Source organism: Balearica regulorum, chromosome Z, assembly GCF_011004875.1.
Source record: "Balearica regulorum gibbericeps isolate bBalReg1 chromosome Z, bBalReg1.pri, whole genome shotgun sequence".
In the NCBI taxonomy this organism is placed as follows: Eukaryota; Metazoa; Chordata; class Aves; order Gruiformes; family Gruidae; genus Balearica; species Balearica regulorum.
The window spans coordinates 20387923-20404950 of NC_046220.1; the positions used below are offsets into that span (position 1 = coordinate 20387923).

Consider the following 17028-nt stretch of genomic DNA (forward strand, 5'->3'; position numbering starts at 1 on the left):
ATTCATCAGCACATGTGTGGTACTGTTTGTTGTAATCAAAGCTAAACAGTAAGTCAATACTTCTAACAGCCTATGCAATGTTGTTGTCATTCTCTCAGTCTAACAGAATTATGTCTATACCTATATTTGATATCTTCTTCCATGCTTTTCAGAATGAAAATGTTTTTCCAAATTGAGTAAAATATTTGATATGTTGTAAGGCAAGCTGAATATGGGAAAAAGTAAAAATTATGGGTATTGAAATTTAGAAGCAAGGTTGACTTGATCTGTGTCCCATTCATCTCCACTCAGAATCTGAAGGTGAAGATAGGAACAACGCACCTGGTTTGGGCTCACTCTTTCGAAACGAGTACATAAATCCAGTTGTGCTCTAAAAATGGTAGTTATTCATAGAATCATAGAATCTTTAAGGTTGGAAAAGACCTCTAAGATCATCAAGTCCAACCATCAGCCCAGCACCACCATGTCTACTAAACCATGTCCCAAAGTGCCACATCTACGTGTTTTTTCAATGCCTCCAGGGATGGTGACTCAACCACTTCCCTGGGCAGCCTGCTGCAACGCTTGACCACTCTTTGGGCGAAGAAATTTTTCCTAATATCTAATCTAAACCTCCACTGGTGCAACTTGAAGCCATTTCCTCTTGTCCTTTCGCTAGTTACTTGGGAGAAGAGACCAACACCCACCTGGCTACAACCTCCTGTCAGGTAGTTGTAGAGAGTGATCAGGTCTCCCCTCAGCCTCCTTTTCTCCAGGCTAAACAACCCCAGTTCCCTCAGCCGCTCCTCATAAGACTTGTGCTCTAGACCCTTCACCAGCTTCGTTGCCCTTCTTTGGACACGCTCCAGCACCTCAATGTCTTTCTTGTAGTGAGTGGCTCAAAACTGAACACAGTACTTGGAGGTGCGGCCTCACCAGAGCTGAGCACAGGGGGATGATCACCTCCCTCGTCCTTCTGGCCACACTACTGCTGAGACAAGCCAGGATGCTGTTGGCCTTCTTGGCCACCTGGGCACACTGCTGGCTCATGTTCAGCCAGCTGTCAACCAGCCTCCTTCTTATTGGTTCTCAATGCTGAATGGGATTATTTTTTTTTTTAAAGATGACATCTAAGTGCCCTGATGACTGCTTTGAATGACTGTGAGTCATCATGGATCATCATATGACTGAGTTAAAGCTTGCTCTTTGTTATTCAGGAGATACACTTACTTAATTGCTAGGTTTTGCTTAATATGATGCTGTTCATGATGTTCCTTGGTGGAGACATCACACGTCAGCAGTCCTAGGAAGTCCACAGGCTGCCTTTATGTATGAAGTACTTTTAAAAAACTGTAGTGTGTTACTGACTGTTTAACTTACCTGTACAGCAGAACACTGATTCCCAACTTTGCTGCTCTGAAAAAAATTGGCAATCTAATCTACTGCACCTTACTGGACTCATCTCTTCCAGGCTCCTGCTGCCTCCTTTCTGTTCTGGCCCACCTTTTCCATCTCAGCACTGCTGCACATTTCCAGTAGCGAATATAGAGGCACCAGAGTTGGTCCTGCACAGGAACAGAAAAGCTCCTGCAGGACGTAGGACATACTCTATGGGCTTTGTGCCTTAACTAAAATGTGATCATGTCTTCATAAGCAGTATTAACAAGCACCACACTTTTAAATCTGTCTCAAGGTCATCTCTTAGAGGAGTTTCAAAATTATGGAGGGTTTTCTTCGTATTCATTAACATCGATGGATGTGATCACTCATGGATGCTGTGGTTGCTGGCTGCTGACTGCCATGGGTCCTTCATGGGGGCCACAGAATTCAGTTTTGCAAATGCTGCTAACCCACAGAATATCTGTCTTTTCCCATGTGCCTCCAACTCTACAGTGTGCAGCTCTGATGCAAATACCAGCCTCGGCTTCATCAAGTAGTAATGCTGAGGTTCAACAAATCATTAAATGATCTTGGAGAAACACACTAGAAAAACAATGCGCAACACATTTTCAAACCACTTTACTCCATTGGGAATAGGATTACCAATGAGAAGTTGTTTCTATTTCAGCAAAATTTTGTATCTGCACACACAGTAAGAAGAGAGCAAGTGTTCTGTGACAAAAAAGAGTTATGTTGCCATGTAACTGGCAGTAAAAATTCATCCTGAAATTCTTACAAGAACTGAAGTTGTAGATCATAATTTAGTTTTTGTATAGCCACATAGCCTAATCAGCACTTCTTATTCAAACAATGTTTCCAGCAATGAGTTCAGAAGTAGATATATAAACAGAGTTATCAGCTCTAATTGAGATACTATCATATATAACACACACAAAGACACTTGGCAAGCTCTTATCTTACAAGATGTATTTGCATTTGGATGGTATTTATAGCCTCTAAATTAAAATAAGATTTTTTTGGTCTTGGTTTTTCATCAACGCTGTTCGTCAAGCAGGCCATACTCCTATATGACATTGTGTTCTGGAGCTGACCTGCATTCCTTTCAAACCATTTAATCACACACAGCTGACCAACATTCCTGTATAAAACCACCTAATCAAATACATTACAAATACCCCAAATGGTTACTTAATCTCCATATATGTACAAGTGTGAAGTGTGCAGTGTCCAAATATGCCCTTTCATAAAAGCGAATGACATAAAAGCAAAAGACGTTTCCAAAGTAAACCTTTCCCCCCTGCCCCCCCCCCCAATCAGCACATTTTTAAGGTGGTTAAGATACTATTGCTCCATGTAGTTGGCCTTGTACATGAAGATTAGAGTTCACTGTAATTCATATTCAAGCTTATTTTTCACACATCTTAAAAATGCCGTTTAAGAAGAAATAAATATAACAGCTTTCCACTTCTGGGCAAGTATGTCAAATGAACTGCAAAATATTTGAAAATGCATGATGCTGCAGCACAGAGATAGCTCAAGGAGCATATCACAGAAAACTGTATTTCCTTTCATCTCCAAGTCGCTGTGTTCAGATGAAAAGCTTCCAAGGTTGTTACTGTCTGATGACTGTGTCTCAGGATTAAGTGGAATGAGGTTTTTTCATGTCCAGTAGCCACACTTTGATTAGCACTTTCACTAGAAATCCCTCTAGGAAAGACAGAGACCCACTGAGCTGGAGACTGAACTGTTTTCCCCGTTTCCAGAGATACTCGTCCAGAGCAGTGCTGCGAGCTGACTGATGTGAGCATACTTGCGGTACTGCTGAGTGTGCTCGATGTGTTCTGCAGGCAACAGTTTTCCAAATGCCAAACTAGCATAGATTCACTTTAATTTCCTACATGCATCTTTTGGGCTTTTGCAGTGTTTACTCATCAGAGATAATAAAATCTAAGTTTGGTGTTTGAAATATAAAAGCACACAAAAGCAGGGGGACATGGAAAGGTACATAAAGGGATACATTTGAGAGACAGGATGGAAAATGTGCCTACGAAAAGTAAGGGGAAAAAAAAATCCCTGCTAATGCTGTGAAAGCGCAGGACACAGAACAGGCTACATCACAAGGGAAAAAAAAAAAAAAAAAAAACACAAAAAACCAACAACAGCCAAAGGTTCACTTTTCTGCTGTTCTCCCGTTGCCATCAGATGCCCGGTGGCAGGGTGTGACTCGGCGCGACCCGTTAGGAGGGCTCCTTTCCTGCAGGCGTCTGAGGAACAGCCGGCGGGTTTCGGGCGGGCTCGCCGAGCGCGCAGAGCGGCTGCTGCGGGAGCACCCTTGGCGGCTCCGCTGACGCGCGGCAGTGTAAGAGGGAACACAGGATTTTGGCCAAGGCAGGTGAGAGTCGCTCAGTGGGAAGGTGTTCAGGGGTGCCACCGGCTCCACACGCGTGAACCAGAGGGAAGCAGCGACGCTTTCCAGGTTTTATAGCAGGCCAACCCGCCCCCACTCCCCGACCCACCAAGTTTTTATTTCAAACAGATGTGAGCGGATTGAACTCAATATTTTCAGGTATTTTTAGTGCAGCACAGTGCCACGCGCTTAGCATTGGACTCGACGGCGCAGCATTTTCCGATGCCGCGGGCATCGCTTTACACGTGCGTAAAACCCGCGTGGAGCGCTGCCAGCAAGCCGCGGGGCGGGAGGAGGCACCCACCGCCGGCCGCGGGGCGGGAGCTCGCCCCGGGGCTCCCGGCGGGGCAGGGCTGCCTCCGCGGCGGGGTGCGGCGCCCCGGCCATCCCGCGCCGGCAGCCGCGGCCCCGAACCCGCCTCGCGGGGGCCTCTCCCCCCGCCCCGGGGGGGGGGGCGCCGCCGGTACCGCCCACACCCCCCTCCCCACGCCGCCGGTCACGTGGCAGCGCCCCCCGCGCCCCGAGACCGCGGAGCGCGGCACGGGCGCGGCGGCATTGTGACGCAGCAGGCCTCCGCTGCGGCGGCGGGAGGAGGCGCGGGCGCGGCGGGGCGGGTGAGTGCCGTCCCCGGGAGCGCGCCGCCGGGCGGCCGGAGAGCCGGGCGTGCGGCTGGGCCGCCCCCGCTCTGTTCCTCCCTCCCTCCTCCCGGCCGGTGGAAGGGCAGGGGCGGAGGGCGGGGCAGCGGGAGCCGGGCAGCTGCCGGAGCCCTGCCTGCACCGGCGGGGAGTGGCGGGGGGCGGCAGCCGAGAGGCGGCACCTGGGTCCTTCCCCCGTCTCCATCACCCCGCGGCTGCCGTGGAACAACCGCGGCCGAGCGGAGCGAAGGGAGGTGAGGCAAGCGGAGCGGAGCGGGCGGGGGGCTTTGTTGCCGACGACGACGGAGTCCCCCGGGGCGGCGGGAGCGGGGCGCGGAGCCGGGCCGGGGTCCCCCGCGGGGGGATACAGGGGGTGCGGGTAGCGCTGGGGGCGCCCGACGTGGCTGCGGGCTGTCCCCCGCCGTGCTGTGCCCGGGCGGTGCGGGAGTGGGGGTGCCTGGGCGGCGGGAGAGGCGACGAGGGGGGCGGGAGCGGGGTGGGGGGACGCGCCCCGGCCCCCGCCAGCCCGCCCCGGGGAAGTGCTTTCCGCATGAAATCAGGGCTGAACGCGGGGGGGGTTTGTTGGGTCTGAGCACATACGTGATGTCAGCTCTGCGAAGTGCCGCTGCAAAATCCCTTGTAGCGCATTGAAACCCTCTGACACCCGAAGCCGACGCAAATCTGCTTCTGCTCTGCTCGGAGCCGGGCGTCCCTGGCCGGGACGCAGCCTTCAGCACCCTCCTGTCCCACCGGGGCATACCTACATCTGGAAGAAAATCAAGTAGGACTTGCATGTTTGTAACTGTGGGAAAGCAAATGCAAAGTTGTCTAATAGAAAAACTGCGCCTTGGTCAGTCCAAGATCGTGTTTTTGCAGCACCAGGGATCAAACCGTTTTCATACCCGTATCAGCGTTTTTGTGCAAGCAAATGAAATTTATATGAAGAAGAGCTCAAGGATCAGGTCCTGATGGTACTGGATACAAACCAGCTCCTAAATAGTCTCAGTCTTCATTGTCAGTGTTATCACCTCATGGCATTTTCAATGGCTGGCTTTAAGCCACAGCTCTTAGAGAGATATTAAGCAGTCACAACTGCTTCTCAAAAAGCCACCCCCCCCCACCCCAAAGCCCACCAAAAAACTGCTAGTTCCTATGGTTCCATAGAAAATCTTGTTGTACATCTCAGTGATCCAACCACAAAAGATAACGAAAAAAGTTTATTAAAAAAATATTCTGAAACAAATTACTTGATTGTTTGACCCTTTTGTGATATTTAAATGGCTGAAGAAAGGAATACAATTGTAGCACTGGAAAATCAAAATGACTTTATGTCTTGTGCAAATAGCTCTGATCCTGCAGCCAGGAATTATGTTGAACAATGTGTACATATTTAAGCCTTACACAGCATGATGTAGCAGACTTTCACAGTGTCCTGCCCTTACTGAATTCAGTAGGTATATGTACTGCATGTACTCCCAAAGACCCATAAATAATATGACCTGTTGCCCTTCTACCACCCATAAACAAGAGCTTCTTCACCCTAAAATCCTCTGCAGCTAGCTCATGGGCTGCCCAGTGAACATGATAAGCCACTTCTCTCTTTGTACTGCTAAGCCTGTTGAGTATGCCAGGTGCCATACTGGAGCCATATTTTGAAGATTTTGCATCTAAGCTGGAAATCTGGTCTTGAGAGCAGGCTTGAGGGATCACTCTAGAGGGAGTTCAAATGCAGTGAGAAGAGGTTTTCATGTGAATAAAACAATTAGAATTTGACTGTCCAGTTGTCAAGAAGAAACTTACCTTACAACTCTAGTTAAGGTTTTAAAATTGTATAGTAACTTTTCTTTTAGATAACTCCTTCAGTTAACACAGAGGCATAGCACCCGTGCCTGATGTGAAAAGGGTCCCTTTGTAATGTTTCTTTTCTGCACGTTTTCATGTGGCAAAGACTGACTTACGCCAATGGACTGTTCCACTTCGCTCAGTCACTAACGGTGTCTTAAACCAGCAATTCAGTCATTTTTCAGATCTTTGTGATTTCTGGTCTGTGTCATTGACTCAATGTGCAGCAGAAAGAAACTGTGGCTTGTAGCTTGCTGGAAAAGTGGGTAAAATGGAATTATATCGGAGTTATCTCCAAATTTGAGGAGCCTGCAAGGGACCAGTCTGCTAAAACACTTCCTTGTTTGAATGAGTAGCCCACCATGGGCTACTCAAAATACTTCCAGTGGCATTTTGGCATAAGGACATGGGCAATCTTTTAGGTGAGGAAGTCCTTATAGAAGAGAGTAAATTATATTAGATAGAAACTGCTCCTCTTCTTAATGTTTTTTTATCTAATGTCAGCGACGTGGCAAGTATGATGTGATTTCTTTGCGGCCAGCTTCTGAGTTTACAAGGAGCCACATGTGAAAGATAGACGGTTGAACAGGGTGACAGAGTGGTACCTTTGGAGGTGCAGTCTCTCTCCTGAGTACTGTGAATAAATGATAGGTCACTTTGCGGTTTGGTTTTTTTCTGGGTTCCCCCCCCCCATGATTGGAAAACCATAATCCCAAATATCTACCTATTTTGTAACCATTTTTGACAAGGCATCAGCAGAGCTTCAAGAAACTAAAAAGTGTCTCTCACTGTCCCTCTGCTTCTCAATTGACCAGTTTTGCTGGGAGCTGAAACCTCTTCCCATACGAACTCCGTAGGTGCAAGAAGTCACCTCTTCTTCCCACATGCACTTTAGAGAAGTAAGTACTTGTGGCTACCATACCACCTGCACTGGTACAGCTCTCCTCCTTGCATAGTCCTCTTCCAGGACATCCCAGGCCCCTGTTGTGTCTGCTCCCACAGCAGCTCCATCCTGCTTGGACACTTGCCTGATTACAGCCAGGAAGGAAAAAGCATGACAGCCCTGCTTTCCACTCTAGTTTCTGTCCTCTGAAATAGAGACGTGGGTAGCACTGCCTCCACACTGTGATGAGATGCCAGCAAGAAAGAGGAGCACAGAGACAGAGGCAGCCTGGTGGGGAAAGGACCTGACTGTCACAAAGAGCAGCACAAAACTCACATTGGCAATAATGCAGGGATGCTCGTACTCAAAGTTGTGGCATCATTTGATGTCATGTATGCATGGAGTGGCAATGTTGGTATCAGCATCCTGCACCTCACAGGCACAAAGACCGGTAGTTCCAGCAGCCTTTGTGGGATGCAGCATGTTATCTTCCCTCACTTGGCTTTCAAACGTTTCAGCTGGCTTGATGGGATGTGCAGCAGAGCTCTATTTTCACCCCTCTCTGTCTCTGATTGCCTGTATGAAGCTCCAGAAACCACCTGTGAATCACTAGCATGGCTACAGGAGCAAGGAGATGAAGAGAGGGGAAAAAAAATTACAATTTTTATTTCAGTTTTATTAGAAAAAACCTACATCTGTTTCAGGTTACAGTTGAAGGTAAAATGTCAGGATAATATTCTTATACTTCCTTATGCAGCCATGTTAATTAATGCTAAGTAGAATAAAGAAAAGTTTGTATTTTTCAGGTGAAAGTCTTTGTAAGGAACCATTTTGCCAATGCTTTACTGTACAATGAATAGAAAATATTAGAAAATACAGTGATTTTGTACAGTTGAAATGTATATGTTCACTGTCAAGATGAAAAATATGTTAAAAAGCCTTGAGAAGTATTGGATTTCAGAAGCGCAAGTAGTTGTTCTTGTTAACTGTTGTCAGACTAGGACCATAACTAAACTAAAGAAAATAATGCTTAGATAATTGGCAAGAAGACTTGGAGGAGTGCTGTGTCTGTGCTTTCTCTTTTTCTGGCAGATATGCCTGTTTCTCAAAGGAGGCAGAGAAGATAGGCTTACATGGAGCAGGTGCATAGTAAACACAAGGGAATTTCTCTTTAAATGCAAATGTGGTTGTACGATAGATTTATATGCACAGTGGAACCATTGGAAACAAGAAAATAGAACATATGCATCAGATATCTGATTGATTTGAGGTCTCAAGAGAGTTTTTTTAATGAGGGAAAAAAAAATAATTCATTATTGTGGTAGAAATATCACCTGCTGCTTACCTGTCTAAGGTGAAACTAATTTCATCTTCTAAGATAAAGCTCCAAGTGATTCAGAGGTCTGAAGGTCTTAGAGGTATCAAAGAGAAGTACAATTCAGCTGTCATACTTTGGCAGTTGAGGCAATCCTTCATTAGGTATATTTTGTTGTATGTTAAGGAGCGTTTAGAAGAGCTTATGTTGAATATGAATGTGGTTGATTTGCACTTAATGAAGAATTACTGAGTATTGCTTGAAAATGTATTTTTCTGGTTAAAATGTAGCGTTAGGTTTGTAAGATTTGCTCTGAGCATTTCCTTTGCAGTTCCGTTTCCTCCCCAGTACTTGTTTGCAGTTGAACTGCTGGCATTATTTTTCTTTGTTTATACCAGAGAAAAAAGGCATTGTCTCACTTATCTTTTAAATTCAATACAGTGTATTACATGACCTCTCCTTGTGTATAAATGCTCCCCCCTCCCCCTCCATCTGTTTTATTGTTACTGTATCAATCTGGAACTTACCATTTAAAATTAAATTCTAACCAGGAACTTAACGCTTCCCTTCAACCCCCCCCATTTTAGCAAACTTGTTTACATCTGTGAGTAAAAGTCAGGCTGTGCTGCATAGCTTTCTCACATGTGCATGACAGTGTTATGCACATGATTATGATTTGAAGCTATACTGCTCTGCTGGTTATTCATCCATGTAGTTTTGCAGGATTTGGCCATACTGACTGTCATTTTTCTTAAGAAATAGGAAATATCTTTAACTGTCCAGACTAACAACATATAACTGCTGGCATGTTTATACATCGATGTACATATCTCATGTTCTCTTTTACTAAAACACGACTGTAAATATTCTGCCTTTTGTATGGTGCACTGTCAGTTCCAGTTGAGTCACAGTAGTAAATTTATGAAAAGCCCAAAAATTGCTTTTGAATTGGCTCAGATTTTAAATATTGAAGTTGTCAGCATGATGAGAGAGTTATTTTAATATTTGTAAATGCTGTGTCCAAGATGTTTTTTAAAACAAACAAACAAAATAAAGCAAAACAAAACTGGGAAGTATGGCGTGCACAGAAGAAGAGTGCAAGCAAGGTAAATAAGCTTCCTGTTGTATTCTTTGACCCACACTTCTCATGTGACTAGACTAGGTTTACTCATTTCTCCTCTTGTACATTCAGATAGTCTTAAAGTACGTGCCGCAATTATGCTAAATCCTAGGATATTATCATTTCAGAAACTTATGTGTTGAGCACTGGATAAAGCACAGTATTTGTGCCTGTTGCTAGGACAAGGGCAAAAAGTTACCTTGAGTTACACAATGGAATCACCAGGAAATGGAGTTATATTTGCATTGTTAATTAGTCGCTTTTCATTAACCTAAAGCAGATTTTAAATTAGAGTTAAAGGAATTTATGGTGGCTAAATGTAAGCAACTTTGAATAAATACTGTAATCTTGAACTCCACCAATGCTTTTCACTTCATATCTGCAGAATCATAGTTACCCAGGTCCTTGACTTAACATTGTTCGTGTTTAAGTTAATGGGCATCCTTGTGGTCGATGTGAATGGAGGGAAGCAATGTACCCCATGGAACAAGCAACAGCTTAGAAAAAGGAAGATTCAGCTTTTCACTGTCCCTTTGAATATGATACATTATACAACATCTTGATGTGATATTTGCTTAAAGCAATTTGATAGCATAATTTTCAGGAGGCTGAGGTTGTTTATATTCTGTATACATCCTTGTATTAGTTATTTGTGTCTGGCATCTTAAGTTTTACATAGGAAAAGGAGGACTACCTTTTGAAGTATAATTATGATAACAGTAATTACTGTTATGATTGAACAGGCTAGATCTTGGAAAAAAATGCTGGCAAAGCAAGTTAAAAGAGAACCAGATTTGTGATATACTGTTACAGAGCACATGATGCAGTTCCAAAAATGAATGTTGGAGTTGTATGTAATATGCATGTAGTTCAATATGTTAATGTTTGTGTTAGTTTACCAAGTTGTATCTTTGATAAATGGTAATGATACTGGTTTTGGTGATAAGTTGACCCTTAATTCTAGGTTCAGGAAGCCTTTGTTTAGAATTAGCTCAATACAACAATTCTTGGGAAAGAGTTTTGGGAGCACCAATATCTGAGATATTAATAAAAAATCATTACTTATTGTTCAACATTGTGAACCTGCTGCTGATATGTATGACACAAATTTAGCAGTTATCTCAGCTGCTCTGTAGTGCTTGAAAAGCATTGATTACGTCAGTCTAATGAGTAGGTTTTTCACACCATACTTTGCAACTTGAGCTGTCATTTTCAAAGACTGGACAGAGAGAGCAATTAAATTCTCTCCCACCTCCTTACAGTTATTCTAGTGGGTCATATATGAAGCACTTTAGCAACCAGCATAATGGAAATTGTATTTCTGCTCTTTACTGTGATGCTCTCAATGTGGAGGAGTTAACCATTGCCTCTCTGCACTTCCTATTAAAGCACCCCACAAACGAGATCTGAGATGAAATGGCTGGAACAGCACTGCCTGAGAGTGTCTGGAGGTGTAGCTGTGGTCATGTGCGGAGAGGCCCAGGTCCAGACAGCTCAGTGGAGCACGACTGTGCACATGCTCAGGGTTTCCTCAGAGAGATGGGCAGCAGCATGGAATTTTTATCCTTGCGCTCAGAACTTTATTTCACTAGCTCACTTCTTCCCGTGGTAACTTTGTATGTAATCCTGATGCTGTGATCCGATTCCTACCAGAACGTTAATTGTCTGAGTGAAAACCCGCTTGTTTGTCTTTATTTTCTCCTCATAAGGCTGCTAAGCGTGCTGAAGAACTGCATTCCTTCTTGTCTTCTGGTTGTGATTTAGCAAAATGCACACCAAATCTCCCTGGAGTGAATCATTCGTTACGCAGTCAGTTTAAGCACTTATGCATAAATGCCTTTGGTCACTTGCTGGACAAATGGTAGTAAGCCATCCTTGAGAGGATGTAGTGTTTTGTAGCAGTTTGTAGCTTATAGCTAGTAGAGGATGTAGTGTTGCAGCTGTACAACAAACCACCCTTTGAGGGTAGGAGGTCCTGAATTTGAAGGACTTTATCAGCTGCTGGGTTTCTGCATTGCAGTAAGTTCTGCGCCTGTTAGCAGGAGTAGTGGATGAAGATATTGTTGGAACCTTGATGTTCTTCTGAAATAAGTGGCCTTGAAACTGTAGATGACTAAAATACCTCCTTAGGTTGGGGTTGTGGCATCCTACATTAGTACTTTTTGAAGATGAATGAGTGCCATTTACATGTAACACAGTTGCCTCTAGCTGCCTGTACAGTGTAACAGTGTCTCTTCATTACAGAGTAAAGGTAGGTGAGTTGCTGTACCTGAAGGATCAGGTTAATCCGGCCTGACCCTGTGAATCCCCAGAGGAAAGGCTGACCAGCACATGTTATGGTGTCCTCCAGGAGTACAAGGGCAGTGGGTTGTCTAGGGGAAGGAATTGGCCCAGCTGATACAATTTAGCAAAATGGACACTCTCTCCAGCATGTGTTCCTCGTCAGGTCCCATATGCTTTAGGATGTGTTCCCAGACTTTGCTTTTTGCAAATGCAGTTTTTAGATGAACATATCTACAGTAGCACTATTTCTGGATGTGTCTACATGGCAGTCGAGTAATGTGCAGGACATGCAGATAGATCTATACTAGCTTTAATCTATATGTGATGTGAAGACATGCCAGCTTAGACTTAAGAGAGGGCTGTCCAACCCTTCTGGACAGATTGTTAAGCCATGCTGAAGTCTGCTTTCATCTGTCTTCACTGCTATTTTTAACTGTGCTATCTAGATTAGCACTACCATGGGTACTCCTACACATGCTGACATAAATTCATGATTGCATGCCCACTGCTTCCCTATAGCATTGTGGGTGGATGCTCTGCATCTGGGGGTGCATCCCTTCTTCTTTGTACTGAGACACTCTAGTTTTCCACTGAGTTTAGTTGTTTATTTCACAGTTTAATTCCCCCCTATAAGGAATTACAGAAAAGGCAACAGAGTGTAGGAGAGACTTATGACAATTTTCTACTCCAAAAATTCATTTTATAGTCTCTATTCCAAGTTTGATTATTAAGGTCAGCCTTAAAGAACCTCCAGACCCAGGCCACAGGTTTTTGCAAGTGTTAAAATCCAGATGAGAGACCAGGCTGATGGAGCAATGTTAGAAAGTTAGCATTTTTAAATGTTTTTTTACGAAAGCATTTAATCTAGAGCACAATTATGTGAAAAATTTTGTGAAAAATACCAGCAATGACAATAAGGTGGTTGTCATATATAAAAGACAGTCCAACTTGTGACTTTATTTTTGAGAGAAGTAATGTGTATGGATTTTGAACATTTCAAAGAAAAGCCCTGTACTGCTAAGAATTTCTTGTTGTTGTTGGGGTTTTTTAATGCAATAAGGGTACTTTTTGCTTTGTCAGTCAGATTAATTGTTAAGTTACTCCACAGTCTTGTCAATGAAGTGTTCTTCTAATTAAGGTACCATGTTGGTAAGAGTAAAGTTTGATGACAACAGGAAGTGTACACATCAGATTTTAGTATTTTTTATTCAGAAATAGACTTTCCTTTCCTCACTAAACAAACAAACGAACAAAATGACAGAAAACAGCAAAATTTATATGTATCTAAGGATATAGTCTGGAAAGATCTGTCAATTATCCAATTCTCTTACTGTGCAATTTTCATGCTATTTAACAAAGACAAAGGAGAAAACATGGCTTGGAAATTGAAGTTAGGACATAAAAAAATGAATTAATGCAAATTTTTTTCATACTACAAAACCATTTCACATAAAAACGAGTACTGTCAAACAAAGAGGAATACAAAATAGACTCTAACAAGGCATATGTTTCTGTGAGACGAGACACTGTAGAGGAGTAAGGTGAAGCTTGAAGCTGAGCTTTTCAGCCTTGTGGAATGTTGCAGCTTACTTATATGCCAAGAAAAAAAAATGTTTCTAGATAAATGGTTGAACTGAAAATAAATGAAATATTCCCTCATCTTTCCTTAAACATTTCTTTAAAAAAAAGTATTTCTTATGACTGTCCTTGACACCCTTCTGAGGAAAAAGAACAACCTTGGTTCACCGCATGGAGTACAAGATGCAAGTGGAGAATTCTGAGTCTTGTTTTGACTTGGAAAAAAAAAGGAGCCATAGTTGGAAATTACATGAATACTTAAAAGATTTGTGACTGTTATGACGTCAGGTGCTTTGAAATTAAAAAATGGGAGAAGTAGAGTTTACTGTGCCACTTCATGCTGTCCTCACTCTTCCCCTTTTGACAGGTTGCATGGTGCTCAGAGATAGGTAGAAATGAGATGGGGAATGTGGTTAGACAGAACACAGAAAAAGTGGAAGTACTGAGTGCCGCCTTTGCCTCAGTTTTGACTAGCAAGACTGGCCTTCAGAGGGGAAAGGTTGGAGCAAGGATGATGTACCCTTGGTGGAAGAGGATCAGGTTGGGGAATATTTCAGCAACCTGGGCATATGTAAATCCATGGGCCTTGACAGGATGCACCCATGAGTACTGAGGGAGCTGACAGATATCATTGTGAGGCCACTCTCAGTAATCTTTGATCAACCATGATGACTGAGAGAAGTCCCTGAAGATGAAAGGAAAGCAAATGTAACCCCTATCTTCAAGAAGGGCAAGAAGGATGACCCAGGGAACTACAGGCTGGTCAACCTCACCTCAATTTCTGAGAAGCTACTGGAGCAGCTATTCCTGGAAACCATTTCCAGGCACATGAAAGTCAAGAAAATCATCAGGAGTAGTCAGCATTGGGGGGAGGTCATGCCTGACTGACTCAATAAACTTCTATGATGAAATGTCTAGTACATGAGGGAGGAACAGTGGATATTGTCTACCTAGGCTTCAGTGAGGCCTTTGACACTGTCTCCCATAAGATCCTCACAGAGAAACTATTGATTTGTGGTCTGGGTGAGCAGACAATGAGATAGATTGAAAACTGGCTGAATGGCCAGGCCCAGACAGTGGTGATCAGTGGCACAAAGTCTAGTTGGAGGCCACTGACTAGCAGTGTACCACCGGGGTCAATACTGGGTCCAGTCCTGTTTAACATGATCATTAATGATCTGGATAATGGCACAGAGTGAACCCTCAACAACTTTGCAGGTAACACAAAACTGGGAGGAGTGGCTGATATGCCAAAGGGTCATGCTGCCTTCCAGAGGGACCTCAACAGGCTAGAGAAATGGGCTGACAAGAACCACATAAGTGCAAAATCCTGCACCTGGGGAGGAGCAACCCCACACACCAATATAAGGTGAGGGCCATCCAACTAGAAAGCAGCTTGGCAGAAAAGGACCGGGGGATCCTGGTGGACACCAAACTGAACATGAGGCAGCAACGTGCCCTTTTGGCAAATAAGGCATAAGGTATACTAGGCTGCATTAAACAAAGTATTTCCAGCAGGTCAAGGGAGGTAATCCTTTCCATCTACTCACCTGGAGTGCTGTGTCCAGTGGTGGGCTCCCCAGTGTGACATGGACATACTGGAAAGAGTCCAGCAAAGGGTCACAGAGATGATGAAGGGACTGGAGCATCGCACGTGAGGCAAGGCTGAGTGATCTGGGAGTTTTAAGCCTGGAGAAGAGAAGGATCAGGCGGATCCCATTGATGTATATAAATACCTGAAGGGAGGGTGCAGGGAGTGCAAAGCCAGGCTCTTTTAAGTGGTGCCCAGTGACAGGACCAAAGGCAATGGGCACAAACTGAAAACAGGAGGTTACGTCTGAACATCAGGAAACACTTTTTCACTGTGAGGGTGACCAAGCACTGGTACAGATTGCCCAGGGAGCTGGTGGAGTCTCCAGCCTTAGAGATACTCAAAAGCTGCCTTGATGGAGTCCTGGGCAACTGGCTTTAGATGTCCCTGCTTGAGCAGCTGATTGGACCACATGACCTCCAGAGGTCCTTTCCAACCTCAACTGTTCTGTGATTCTGCAAAACACTGCGAAGAGACATCACTGCAATTCGTATGGACAAGGCAACACTGACTAGCCTGTGTCTCTGCCTCTGTGATGGTGATCTTCTATAGTGCTAAGCATGAAACCCAAATCATTATATGGCAGGTAGCGAGAAAAGCTGTATGCTTTCATGTTTGGGTTGTCTATGTTGAGCCTTTTGGCATCTGATACATAGAAGAATGGCAGTGCGAGCTATCTCCCACTTCTGGCAGCGATCAGTGCAGTCTGGTGATATGGACAGATATGCAAGTACTCCCACATACATTTCTGATCCTGTGTTATCCTGTGGCTTCCTGTAAGTCCCTTTGTTTCCAGTTTCTGGATGAGGACAATAATGCTTTCTCATCTTGTAATGGAGAGTGAATGAACTAATGAATGTTTGTGAAACGTTTTGACAATACTGATGAGCATCCTTGAAAAAGCAGTAAAGATGAAAATGATCTTCCATTCACTGTAGGGCTTAGGCTAAAATAAATAAGATTTAGACTAGCTAAATGCTGGGTAGGGGAAAACAAGAAATGGAAATAGCCACCTGATATTTCTGACTAGTTTTGGTTGTGCCCTGCATGAGGTAGATATCCTTTTGTAAAACAAAGTGTGATCCTTCAGTTAGACTCTGTATCAAAACCAGTGCAAGGAAATTAATGTTTCCATGCACAATTTTTGTAACATTGTGGTTTTTGATGTAGTGAGGTTTATTGCTTTAACATAGTTTCAAAAAGGTAATTCAATCTTTGTAAAGGGTTTTAGGAATCCCTAAAAGAAGACACTACAATATTACAGCTGTTCTTCATTGAATTTTCCAGTTTCCACCAAACTTTGACTGAAACAAAAAGTTCTTGTTTGACAATCTTTAACTTTACAGTAGTTTATGCTGTTTAACTTCTAAGAATTTTAGCAAACAATATTCTAGGCTTTGTCTAGAAAATGAGGTACAAAAAATTGTCATGTTTTTTTGTCCTTTATCAATTTTAATTTTATCAAAATATAGATATTCGCATAGATGTTAGTGGTCAAATGCCATTGCTAATTATGAGAAAAATTAATATGTGCAGTAAATTTTTTGAATGCTTTTTAGTAGTATTTGTTTGCTTTGAAAGTATATACCTATAATATATACATACAGTTAAATTGGTGTAATTCATCACGTAGTCTCAAATGAAAGTGGGATGATCTGAGTGACAAGGAGAGTGAGGTTTTATGAGTGAGTTTTTGACTTCAGGGTTTGGGGGTTTTTGGCCTGCGGCCACCATATGTGCAGATAGATGCTCTGCGTAATGTGCCCTGCCTGAGACAGACTCACATACCAAATGGCGGTGTAATGCTGTTTTCCCACCGGTGCCCCAGATCATGACCATGAGTAAAACCCACTTTGCATCAATGGAAAGTTTGAATTTGAAGTTTGGAGTATTACAGTTTCTCACAATTTAGCCATTGAGTATCCTAACGAATTTCAGTGTGCGAAGGATGGGACAGTAGACTTGATTGTCCAAAGGTTAAAAAAGAGGAAAAA

General features: G+C 43.6%; 1 protein-coding gene across 4 annotated transcripts in view; it reads left to right on the forward strand.

Annotated features, from left to right (window-relative positions):
* Positions 1–4282: 4282 nt before the first annotated feature.
* Positions 4283–17028, forward strand: part of SNCAIP (synuclein alpha interacting protein) — a 93678-nt gene continuing 80932 nt past the window's right edge. Inside the window, exon 1 of one of the 4 annotated variants that reach the window (XM_075739812.1) lies at positions 4283–4401. The gene's annotated coding sequence lies outside the window, so the exon portion shown is untranslated. Of the gene's footprint in view, positions 4402–4530; positions 4677–17028 lie in introns of those variants that run through there. The other 3 variants (XM_075739815.1, XM_075739811.1, XM_075739814.1) reach the window with 3 other exon arrangements.